General features: G+C 48.5%; 1 long non-coding RNA gene across 1 annotated transcript in view; it reads left to right on the top strand.

Moving 5' to 3' along the window:
- The window catches only part of LOC139050677 (uncharacterized), a 197,773-nt gene that overhangs the window by 89,203 nt on the left and 96,201 nt on the right, over positions 1–12,369 (top strand). The window contains exon 2 of the long non-coding RNA XR_011509008.1: positions 502–553. This is a non-coding gene — a long non-coding RNA (uncharacterized lncRNA). The remainder of the gene's footprint in view (positions 1–501; positions 554–12,369) is intronic.

Genomic DNA, 12,369 nt, shown 5'->3' with positions numbered 1-12,369 from the left:
AAGTGGAATTCCGCATTCATGTTTTCACTAATCTGCTAACCAAAAATGTATAACCATTTTCTTCTTCCTCGGCCATAATCCGTTTTCACCCTCATTCAGAAGTGATTCTACATTTGAACAATATTAATAAGAACGAACTCGTACATGCTTCCTCCAGTTTCATTTCTCTTCCTGTGCTTGAAGAATTCGACGGTTATCCGCGAAATTTCGCTTTTATTCATAATTTATTCTACATCTCAAATAAATATGGAACGTTCATTTCCAATATGCCTTCCTTCACTTCATTATCTGTTTGCTTCGTATGGCTCTTAATAAGTATGGATCTTCTAGAGGTTTCCCGAACCTTACAAACCCATTTTTGGCACGACCGCTCTCCGCATAATCAGTTTACATGCGTTGTCGATTTTGATTTATTCTTTTTCTTTCTTTAAAAATATTTACATAAGGTATATCTCGACGGAATGCTAATGTGTAACGCTCTTTTCTTTCCTTCTTTGGCAGATACGGCATCGTGGACACAGTGGAAAAGCAGGCGTTGCTGGTTCGTTGAAACGTACGTATTAATCGATATTCCCTCCCTGTCTCTCTGTAGTAATTTAGAAAAGCGAGATCTGCGACCTTGACGTCAACAGCTTCAAGATATAAAAAGATATTATAGATATTCGAGATATTATAATGTGTGTGTGTGGGAGGATAGAAACGAAGAGAGCAATGTTTCACAGCACATCTTCGGGTCTCTGAAGCGTGGCAACTGGAAAACGTAACCTTCTGAAGATGTCTATGCAGATACAGCTTTATCACTACTACGCTTTTCTTACTCCCTGTCTGCACAGCGCATCTTTGCAGCCGGAATACGTTTACATCCGCACGTTAATTTCGGCGCTAAACATAAACAGGGAAAACGAAACCGTTCTTCCATTCTAATGACCAAGCTATTACGACGAAATCAGCGGAAACGATGTGCTTTCTGAAAGAGTACGTTTATCACTTCAAGCCTATTCTGAATCGTGTCTCGGTGTGCCCCTTCGACGTGGGCTGTCGTATTCATTTGGCTTGTTGCCACAGCAGCGACTGCACCGAATCTCCCTGACGGCGGCGAATGAAGGAGATCGAGAGAGAGAGAGAGAGAGTAAGCGGGCGAAGGCCTTCGGCGAAGAAGCCATCGCCGCGCTGCCCGGTCTGGCGCGCGGTGTCCGGAAATGCTTTTGCATCGAGCGTGAGCGTGAAAGGAGTACACCCATCCCCCCCCCCCCCCTCGCGTATCTTCCCCAGCGGTTGCCTAGTGGAAGCGAGTCGTGCAATTCTCCCGACTGACTCTCTCGCTAGAGGCTCGACGCCGCCGCCGCCGGGGTTTGACCTTCAATACGGCTAAAACAGAGGGAGAGGGAGGAGAGAGAGAGAGAGAGTCGAGCGGCAGGGCGCGTCTATTCGTCGTTGCATTCAAAGCCCGCCGTTTTCTTTTTTTCGCTTATCCGATAAGGAGTTATCGTACAGTCTGAGCTCACCCAGCGATAGAGAGTAGGGTGTCTTTTTTTTTAATGTGTCCGGTATTTTCGGTACACGCAATGGCGTTTGCGTGACACCGGATTAATGGGTGCTGGTAGTGACATCTTGTGACGCTTCGTCTTACCACGGTGCCTTATTGAAACGCTTTCGCGCTCCATGAGTGCTGATGAAAAAAATTAAAAAGACAACGTATTGACGATTACGCCGCAGTTGATTGATTGATTGATTGATTGATTGATTAATTGAAGCCTTTATTAGTAAGGATGGCCTTTGGACTAAGATAGGGGTAACGGATTAAGTGAGAAGAAGGATGCCCGCCTCTTTAGCGAAGGCAAGCAAAGCGGCGGCGTCTCCGTGCGGTGCGACCCAGTCGTCTTATGACGCCATCATTATAGGTCGGGTGTGCTTATAGGTCGGGTGTCCCTGAAAGTGGCTGTGGTAGAGCAGGACCAGATCGGATGCTTGAGGTAAACGTTGATCGCAGGGCACTTGGGGCATTCCACTTGTGCTCCTCTCCTCTTGCTCAGAACATCCGGTGTAAGGGGTGCCTTAACTATTTTTCTGTTGATAGGAACCTGGGCTGCTCTGGGAAGGGGAGTGTGAAAGAGTGGAATGGTGCTAGGAACGAACTCCCGTAGTGTGGAACCTCGTCGTGCCCGAATGGATGCAATCTGGTGATCTGGTACAGCGACGGATGACTGCAATAACGGCTCTGTGTCTGTCTCGTTGACAAATGCGCCACCAGGTGGGGCCCCGCTGCTTGCGTTTACGCCTCCGGTCATCACCCGGACGAACTAAAACTTTCTTGGCAGTTTTAACCCGTCCGTAATCTTACCGTTTTCGGATCACCTGATTATACCGCGGAACCGTGGGCGACAACGCTGGTGGCGACATCTTGTGACGCAGAGTTTAACCAGTTTAACCAGAGTTTAACGCACAACTGATACTGCAGTGACCCTACCTCATCCTGCTTATAACTGCCGGCGTAAAACACGGGCAGTTAGAAGTTACGAACACCGGCGCGGAGTGCCATCTAGGAGGCCATACATGAAGACTGCCTACAAAGTAACAAAGCGGGTGTCAACAGGGACCTTGGCTGCGTGCCTCTTCCCTCCGGCTTATGCATGTTTACGCTCTCGTGCTCGTACGTGCGCTCTCCGCACGTGCTTCAAACGCGCCGTGCTAGCACGGCGACGACGTGGGCGTTGTTACAGCGTTGACGGTGACGGGCGACGCGTCGCAACCGTCGGTGACCCTAAGCGCACTGCGCGTTTACGGACGCTGCTTTTTTTTTTCAATTCGTTTCATTCGCTTTTTGTTGAAGTTTGCTAGTTTGCTTCCGCCCTCCTTTAACAACGTTGGGGCTTCGTTTTTCTCGTGTTGCGCGTATCGCACTAGATACGTTGAGGGCTGCACAGGCCTTCGAGGCCGTGGTCAATTCTAACGCTCCATTCGCAGTTGTAAACAGCTTTCGCCGTATTCAAAGAAAGGCTGGAGGGCAAGATTAAATCAGTTGAGGCTGGCTTTTAATTCATTCCGCGAAGAAGACAACAACGCTGGAGTGCCAGCTCCCGTGTTTCAAATTTCGAGACGAACCCTCAAGGCCTTGTACGTCATTGTGACATTGAGAATTTCAAAGTATTTCTGCGCGTAAATCGATATCTCGCTACCCGAGATATCGAAATCAACCATTGGTTGGGTATTATATTTCCTCATAATGCAATGTAGTTGTTACGTGTCAGTACACAATTAACTATAGGGTGCGAACGAAGCGGACAAGGGTAAGCTTTTGCCACTGTATACGTATATAGCGATGATACACAAAGCAGCGGAAAGTCAGGATGGAGTCCGCACAGTGCAATGTGAAGGATCAGGGAAGAAAAGAGAGAGAGAATACATTTGTTTCTTGCAATGCTTTGTCGGCATCGTAGTTCGACAGCGAATTCAGATGACAACAGTGCCTTGATCTGGGCCATTTCATCTTGTCGACATCGTTCTAATAGCGCGGGGGACAGAAAGGGGAGAGGAACACACATGAGAGGACTCTCGCCGATGGTCTGTTCACGCGTGTTTTCTTTACGGGGGTGGGGGGGGGGGTTGAAATAGCCAGGAAACGACAGGAATTATTAAAATCCAATTTCTCGTGGCAGTGAAGCAAAAAGGGAACAAAAGGATTGAAAAGAAGTTAAAAAAAGGAAGCAGGTGATGGTGTACGCCGACGCGCAAGCGCAAAAAGTGAACGGCATTTCGCTGCGACCGGAAGTTGGGCGAGTTACGAGGGCTCAACAACCGGAACTTCTGTTCCCCAGCCACTCAATGGGCCGGGGGCGCTTTTCTCGCTCGAGGATCTCGAACGTATGTACCTACGTGCTTTAACGTTTTCTATATGTATAACTTTAAATTGCTGCACGCAACTGCTTTCGATACTTTTGCTCTTTTGTTTGCTTGTTTTGCCGGGTGTCTACTCTAGTTTCATGCAGTCGAACCCTAAGTGTTTGGTGCGCCCGCGTGCCTTTGGGTGCCAAGCTTTCCTGCAAAGCACCGATGCTGAAACTGCGTCTCCCTTTCTTCCTTTTCTCCTCCCTCTCTCATATATATATATATATATATATATATATATATATATATATATATATATATATATATATATATATATATATATATATATATATAGCTTCGAATACTCCTCGCTCACTTCCGGTCGCTTTGAACGCCGGAATTGAACCCAATAGCCCAGCGCGAAAAAAAAGGCCACCGGCTATAGAGGCGCCATCATGCCCGTCGTGACGGATTGGGAGGGCTTATACGGATGCATCTAAGAAAAAAATTTAGAACCCGAGCACACATTCGTATCGTTTATATTTATCTATGTTCTTGCCAAGGGGTGACAAGCGCAAACCTTGTGAATAAAGCATTCGCTGCCGGATCACAGAGGAAACAGCAGAAGCCTTTTTAGATTCAACGTCGAAGTGCGTTACGCTGCTACTGCTGCCGCAACAAAAGAATTGATACACGTTAACGACTCTTTTTACCGGTGCTGAACTGCTGCGCACAGCAGGTCCTGCAGCACACTGTATTATTCAGCCAAGGTCACAGGTGGCCGTCGCCACGTATTCATGGAATGATTATGTGATTCATGTATTCGTTTAGCAGTTCACTCGTTCCTGTTTACAGTTCTGCAAAACCTAAAATGTTATCTCTCAGTGTAATGCAACGCGATATGTTGGTGTCCTGTAAACGTAATGGTTTAGCTCGCATATAAGCTTGTTTGTAGCGTCGGGGAAGAAGAATGCGTTGAATCCCTGTGCTCTAAGGGTCGTAGGTTCCTTATGCGGCTCCAGTCAGTCGCAACCTCGCCTTCTCTCATCCCTCCCGCCCAAATAAAGCATCTTCTCGAGGTGATAGGTTCGACTCCAGCCGTGGTGGCCACATTTCGATGCTGCGAGGTACGCAATACGGTCGTGCATGTAGATTTAGGTGCGCGTTAGAGAACCCCAGGGTGTCAAAATTAATGTGGAGTCCCCCACTTCGGCGTGCATCATAATCGGACCGTGGTTCTGGCACACGAAACCCCGGAATTTAATTTTGTTTTCGTGCCACAGATGTTGTTTCGGAACTTTAAACGTATGTTATTCTTAAATCAGAGCTTCGTGATCTCTGTTTGCGCGTTCAACAAATTTGTTGTTTATATTTAGATACCGGTTGACTCTATATTGCTTTCTTTTTCCTGTGCAAGCATATTGCAATACATTAAGGTCACTTTCCCAATGGCTAGACATACTTACATAGTACGCATAAATTAAACTATGACCGTCCAAGCATTCCGTACACATGGTTAACCAGTGAAGCTGAAACGTGTGGTCCCGGTGTTTATCACTGGGTTAATCCCGACGGTTCATTAAACAACGGCTTGGTAGGCTGCCGGATCCTCGGTACACAGTTGCTGCTAGCGCTCGGATGCGCGAGCCTGTTCTTGTGCCCGGGCTCCAGCATCGGCACGGCGTAGACGAGCTCGTTCGCGATTCTGCTCGCGTTGCTGATCGAAAGCTGCCTGCTCCTCAGGAGTAGGTATGACGCGTGGCCTACCCATTTCATAGTCATAGAGAAACTCCTGCGCGCGCGCTCGGCTGCGACAGAGAGCAACGACGTCACTTCCTGGCGCAGCCAAATGCGCACCTCTTTCTTTTTTTTTCGCACATGCGCATGTGGCTGCGCCGGAGCGGTTTTCGGCGTACAGGTGACAGACGGACGGACGCACCGGCTAGCCATATATAGCTTCGCTGAAAGAATAAAAGCAGCTGCATTGGCATTGGTCACGCGCGCATGTTTAACGCGCAGCGGGTGTCTTTGCCAGCCGAAGGAAAAAGAAAAGCGAAGATTTGATCCAGTGGGCGTGACATCGTCTTACCAGCAAACCTGTACAAATTCTTTGGGCTCTTTGCGATGAACGTAGACAACTTGCAAACTGCAGAAGTCGTTACGCTGAGACGACAGGCTATTTTTCTTGTTTCCCGATCGAAGGGCGATCGCACGCTCCCCGATTTCAAGAAAGCGACCCCGCGTCCCCGAGATTGTTGCCGCTAGGGGGCGGAGTGATCGCTTTGTTTGCCTTTCAGGCGCACACGCCCGCTCTGCAAGACGGCTGTACGGCCGCAGAAAAGGCTCATTAAGGCCTCTCTTTCTTTTTTTTCAACTGTCCCCGCACGCGCCACTAACTTCCGTAGCCCGCGAAGTGATTAGCCTGCGCCGAACGTGCAGCAAAATAGCATCTAGCCTACGCAGACAACGACCAGAGGTAGACCGGAATCGTCTGCAACTACGTCCTTCTGCTACTTCAATCAGCGAGCGACGGGGCGTGATTGGTTGAGCGGCGGGGAACGTGCTTAGAGCGCCATCTAGGGGACGCTGTTGCGGGCGGGCGGCGATCGAGCAAAATGGGTGGCATACAGCTGATTCGAAACGTGTGGAGATGTATCTGCGCTCAGCACACAAATGACCGGGGACGGATGTTTTTTTACCTGTGAGTTTTTTCGTTTTGTTTTGTTTAGCCGGCGACGAATTCGAAATCAATGTGCAAATGACTCGAAGGGGGTTGGAAAGTGGCGGTTCGTTTCGATTCTCGTGGCGCTACTAGGCACGCCCCCCAAGGGAATAGTGGGGTTCCGGACAATTAGTGCCGAGCGGGCGATCTCGCTCGAAACTTCCTTTCTTCTGAGCCGCCTCGAAATTCTGTGTTTACAGAAGCACGTGGCCAGCCTCTTTCTTTCTGTTCAGCTCTTTGGTTTGCCTCACGACCCCTTGCCGTTGTTTCTTCGTTAATGTCTCGTAGGCGGTCTAGCAAAAGTAAATAAATAAATAAACGTGTGATTCGTTGCATGCGTCCTTGTCATATTGGACGAACACTCTGACTGCTCGCGGAAGAAATCAAATCACTGCATATATTCTGGTAAGGAACGCCATCTCCTTACCGCGATACGTTCTAACATATATATGTCTATGACAGTTCAGTTCAAACTCACGTTTTCGGGAATCGGGCCAAGCAGAGGGCCCATTTCTTTGTAGAAAGTTACTGGTTGCTTCTGTCACTGACGTTGGCACGATTTTCTATGCGCACCGATGTTCTATCGCTGACTCGTAGGCATGCTAATAAAGACAGCCGCGGGGTTCTCGTGTTTGTTACGATTTTGTTACTTCTGCCTGTTCGCTTGTACGTTTGTCCTCGTATATTTTTTGACGCTCTATCTCTCATTTCTTTATAGTCCCACATGTGAATTCTTGTGGTAAAGAAGAAAGTCAGCGGCCGTCTTCGTGTGTTCATTGCTATAGATATGGTCTGCGTCGACGTTCATGCTATAGCGTTTAGGATTAGGCGACAAGACGTTGTCGACCTCATCACACGCGTGGCTTCTTCACACGGGTGAAGAAGGCAACCCTGCGCAGTTGTCACTGTCCAAGAGCCGAACCAAACGGAGAGCCATCGAAAGGAAGAGTCGCCAAAATGGCTTCAATATACGAGGTGTACGCTGAGACCTGCGACATTGCGGCACTGGCGCAGACAACGTGCAGTGGAATTTTTTGGGGTCTCAGTTCACTCCTCTGATAGTCCGTAGCCTTCGGCTGAAGCAAATGAATGCGTAGCTCTGAAGGAATAATTTGCCAATCGGGATTGGTCCTGTCTTCATATATATAGCGTCCCGTTATCATATCTGCACGTCACTTCGCCATACAACTTTCATCCTCCTATGCCCTTGTCTCCGTCCTTCCTCCAAACACTCCTTGCCCAGCATGCAGTGGCAGGTCAAATACACATCACAGAGACCGAGCTCTCCACTTTTCCTTCATTGATGGTCTTCACTATTTTCAGTACCGAAGAACACCTTCGCAGAGAAAGGGGTTCGTACTGACTGACTCACTCACATGCTCATTCGCTTACTCGCTCGCTCGCTCGCATGCTCGCGCTCACTCACTCACTCACTCACTCACTCACTCACTCACTCACTCACTCACTCACTCACTCACTCACTCACTCACTCACTCACTCACTCACTCACTCACTCACTCACTCACTCACTCACTCACTCACTCACTCACTCACTCACTCACTCACTCACTCACAAACGCGCACGCATGCACACAGATTTATGCACACACTTACACACGATTACACAAACTCGCACAGACAGGCCCGAGCTCACGCACATAAGCAGTCAAGGTACACAATTCACGCGCGAACACAGACGCGCGCACAGACACGCAAACACAGGCACTCATGCACATGCAGTGGAAGTTGAAGAAAAAAAAGAAAAGAAAGGCCTAAGCACGCGGGCATACGCACCAACCACGGCCCCAGCCCCGTGGCTCCTTTGCCAGAAGAGTTGCCGGGTGTAAGAGACGCGCTGTCTCGGCAAAGCCTTGACGAATATAGCCGCACCCGCCGCCACGCCGCGAGCACTCGTGTAGGTTGCTGGGTGGAGTGGAGTCGGAGGAGTGGGGTGGTAGCACAGGGGCGGGGGTGGGGGGGGGGGGATGTTGCACGGCTGATGTGGAAACCTGTCGTGGCTTGCCTTTCTTGCTGCAGACCGGAGGCTTTTACCCGCGGCGACCTGTAACCCCTCGCTGGAGCTCCGCTGTCTTTCACTTTTAGCACCGGGAGGAGTTTGATTGTTTGTTCCTTTGTTTCGTTTTCCTGGCTTTCTTCATTGCCTGTTTGTTTGTTTGTTTGTATCTTTTTGGAGGGGGGGGGGCTCGGTTTGCTTTTATTCTCGTTCCGTTTGGGGCGCGAGCGAGGAAGCAAAAGGAGAATGAAACACAGCATTATATGTGTGTGTGTTTGCCATTCGCCTGGTCCCGGTCTTCTTGCGCTGTTCCGATCAAAGGTGTTGCTTTGCCAACTCGCTCGGATGCAGATCTTAGTGAAATGGAGTACATATGAAGCTTTCTTTTTGTTGTTGTTGTTGTTGCGCCCGATGTGTGCATTTTGGGCGAACCGGTCCCGGCAGCCTCTTTGATGTTTCTTTTCTTTCTGGTCCGCTTCTTGCATTCAGATGTCACACACAAAAGTCCAGGCGACGGAATCGTACGTATGTAGTCTTCCTTCATAAACACGGAAAAGAGAACCTTGCTCTTCACAGTCTACGTCAATAACCAGACCACCCCTCCCTCTCAAAAAAGAATAATAATAATAATCACTTTACAAGACAAACGAACTTATTGCTTGGTGTCTTAAATGGTCAAAATTAGCCCGATGCCTTGCTCTGATACGTCATCTTGCCACTGCAACAGCACTGACCACGAACGTAGCCACCTTCTCTGATAGTGTAGGCTCCAAATGTGGGGTGATTTGTGATGTTGATATCGGTTGCTCAATCAATCAGTCAATCACTGTGTTCTCTTCCTGCCGCTGTTTCTTTTTTTTTTTTTTCGTCAGGAAGTTTCGTAATACCCCAACTTGCTCGCTCGTCAACTTAAACATCGTGTGTATGTGGTTGGGCGGGGGGGGGGGGGGTGTTAGCGTTGTATCAAAACACCGTCGAAGGTCTTTGCTTGAGAAGCTTCGAGACAGCCACTCTCGCCTCGTCTTTCTTGCAGCTATTTCTGTTTAGCCTTGTTTGAAGCGTACCGTCTCTGAGAGAGAGAGAGAGTGAGTGAGCGAGCGAGTGCCTGGGGCTCTCAGTACTCGGTGCTGTTTTTTTTTTTCTTTTTCGCTACGCGCTTTTTCAAAGCTGCACACGCTGGTTTCGTTTCGCCTTGCACCTCTCGCCTACTGCCATCGTGCAGCTCGAAATAGGCTCTGCCCGTCTGACTGCTCGCTTGCGGCGACCGAAAAACTTTAAGCGCGTCTCCTGGCCTCGCAAGTGATTGTGCTTGGCTGCTTAATGTAGAGCTGCGTCCGGTTTACCTTAAGTTTTTCGCTTTCTTTCCTCCCTGTATTAATGCGTGCGGCGTGTCTGCGTCCGAATGTGTTTCTGCGCGCGCGCATGTGTGTAACTGCGTGTGCCGTTTGTTCGTGCGTGCGTGCTTGTGTTTTCGCTGCCCTCAATTATTGGTTTTAGGCGGCAACGGCGACTGAGATTGCGGCGCTGATCAGATGCGCGTGTCGTCTAAATAGCCGTGGGTGATGCTTATTTTTCTCTTAACCTTGTATACGTTCTTCTCTCTTCTATTTCTCTCCCGGTTGGGACGCAACGCATGAGAAAAATCGCTTACGAAAATAGACCTGGAGTGATTAGATCAACACGACTGCGCAGAGCAACCATAAGCAGCGCCTCTCTCGAAACCGGCTTCTACTTTTTTTTATTTGTCCTTGCGAGATATGACTGAGACAACAAAGGAGGCAGGAGACTTGAGCTTTTGTCACCGAGCTAACGCCGGTATATAAAGAAACAAACGCCGCTTTATTGACACGTACAAAGAAGACGTCTGTAGAAGTCATTGTGGTTAATACAGAATCGCTAACATAAACCTTTCTTTTTTGCAGTGTGAGTGTTACGTTTCAACGGAGAAAGAAAATAAAAGAAAACCTGTCTGTCTTCCTTGCGGTTTCTTTGCAAAATATTCGAATACCCTAAATGCCCATGTAGATATGGCATACAACGGCCCCAATGAATTTATGCTAATTTCCGCACGTATTCAAACTGATAACGCAATATACTCTGTCATAGGTCAGTTAAAAAAGCCAGCTGCCTAGCATTAGCCGATCGTATTCTATGCACGCGAATTCTCCCAATCTGATCGAACCACTTAATCTTATCGCTGCGTTTACCTTATCAGCCATTCTATTAGTACTAGAGCAACGCACTTAATGCGAGCTCTGTGCGTTACGTGACCTGCCCAACTAACCCCGCTTCCTTCTCGCAATCACGCCTAGAAGCTATCTATCCGTTTCCAATTGAATACATACCGACGTCTTCCCGTTTCTTAAACTTAGCTCTACAATTTTGTTTTTTTCGTTTAATCGCTGCGATTCTCAGCTGGCCTTGAGCGCACTGCAAGCGCAAGTAAAACCTACGCGCGGCGCTCATACCTCGTAGGCTTTGCTGCATTTTCGAGTCGATGGATGGATAAATGTTATGAGCGTCCCCTTTGAAACGGGGCGGTGGGTTACGCCACCAAGCTCTCGCTACTATACTGCCTAATATTCTACCTAGGTTAAACAATGAAAAAAGACACATAAAAAACACCATCAACTGCCACGCCCAAATTTTCTGATCCCCTATTGCGAACTGTGCTTTTGTACGTCTCCGCCTTTTGTCGTTTCCCTACTTTTCTTCCACCAATCCTCCAGTCGCCTCTTACTGATGTCTATTGCGGACGTGTTTGCTTTACCACTGCTCCCTCTGAACCCAAGGCCTTCAAGCAGGCCAGTGGTGCCGAAATCGACCGCTGGGTAGACGTCTTCACATTCTAATAAAACATGCTCTGTAGTTCCCCTAGCTTTACCACAGCAAGCACATGCTTCTTCTTCCTTCTTATATCTCGCTTTATAGGTGCGTGTTCTAAGGCATCCTGATCTCGCTTCGAAAAGTAATGAGCTTCCCTTTGAGTTACCATAAATGGTTTCTTTCCTGATTTCGTTTTTTCCTCTTAAGTAGTTACTCATGGCAGGTTTCTTTTCCATTGCCGCCACCCGTCGTAACCAGAAGCGAACGCCCCTTGGCCTTTTCAACTTGTTGCCTCACTCACCGCGATAGCAGCGCGCATTACTCGCCCGCTATATTGCGTACTTTTCGGCGGGTCAGGCGTGCGCCTATGGGCGCGCACCTGACCTTCTTATTCATGGCCAACGGCCGGGTGTGAGCGTCTCATCGTGTAGGGCGTTATGTATATATGTGCGTTCCTTACCGCATAAACTCGCGTAGTACCCGCACTTCTTTATTTATACCCCCCGCCCGATATGTTACGTGTAATGAGGAAGTGGCGACTGCAGCGTGAAGAAAACAGAGAGCATGGTTTTGGGTACAGAATTGTCCACAGAGTGCACCTGATTTTTTTTTAATTTTTTCCCACTTATTTTCTTCTTCTGCAGAAAGATTCACAAGCTGTTGCACAGAACGGCCTAGGACGTCGTTGATGGCATCAGGATAGCAAGAGTTGAAAGCCTATCGCATGCGCGAAATGCGCGAAATTAATTTCAAATGCGTAACGCCTCTCTGATGTACAAGCGCAACGATTTCCGTGCCAGAATAGCAAAAAAAAAATAAAACTAAAAGCCCGGTCTTCCATTTCTGCAGTATCAACAGTTGCCCGCCAGATCAATCAATAGGGGATATTTGGGTACTGCTTAACCAGTCCGAACTGATCGAGTCTTGTTATACGGTGTCCCTTCAACGACCTGTGGGCGGCCTTTTCTGATTCTGGGACTAA

Source organism: Dermacentor albipictus, chromosome 10, assembly GCF_038994185.2.
Source record: "Dermacentor albipictus isolate Rhodes 1998 colony chromosome 10, USDA_Dalb.pri_finalv2, whole genome shotgun sequence".
Lineage (NCBI taxonomy): Eukaryota > Metazoa > Arthropoda > Arachnida > Ixodida > Ixodidae > Dermacentor > Dermacentor albipictus.
The sequence above is the reverse complement of the archived record's forward strand: the minus strand, read 5'-3'. Positions and strand labels throughout refer to the sequence as shown.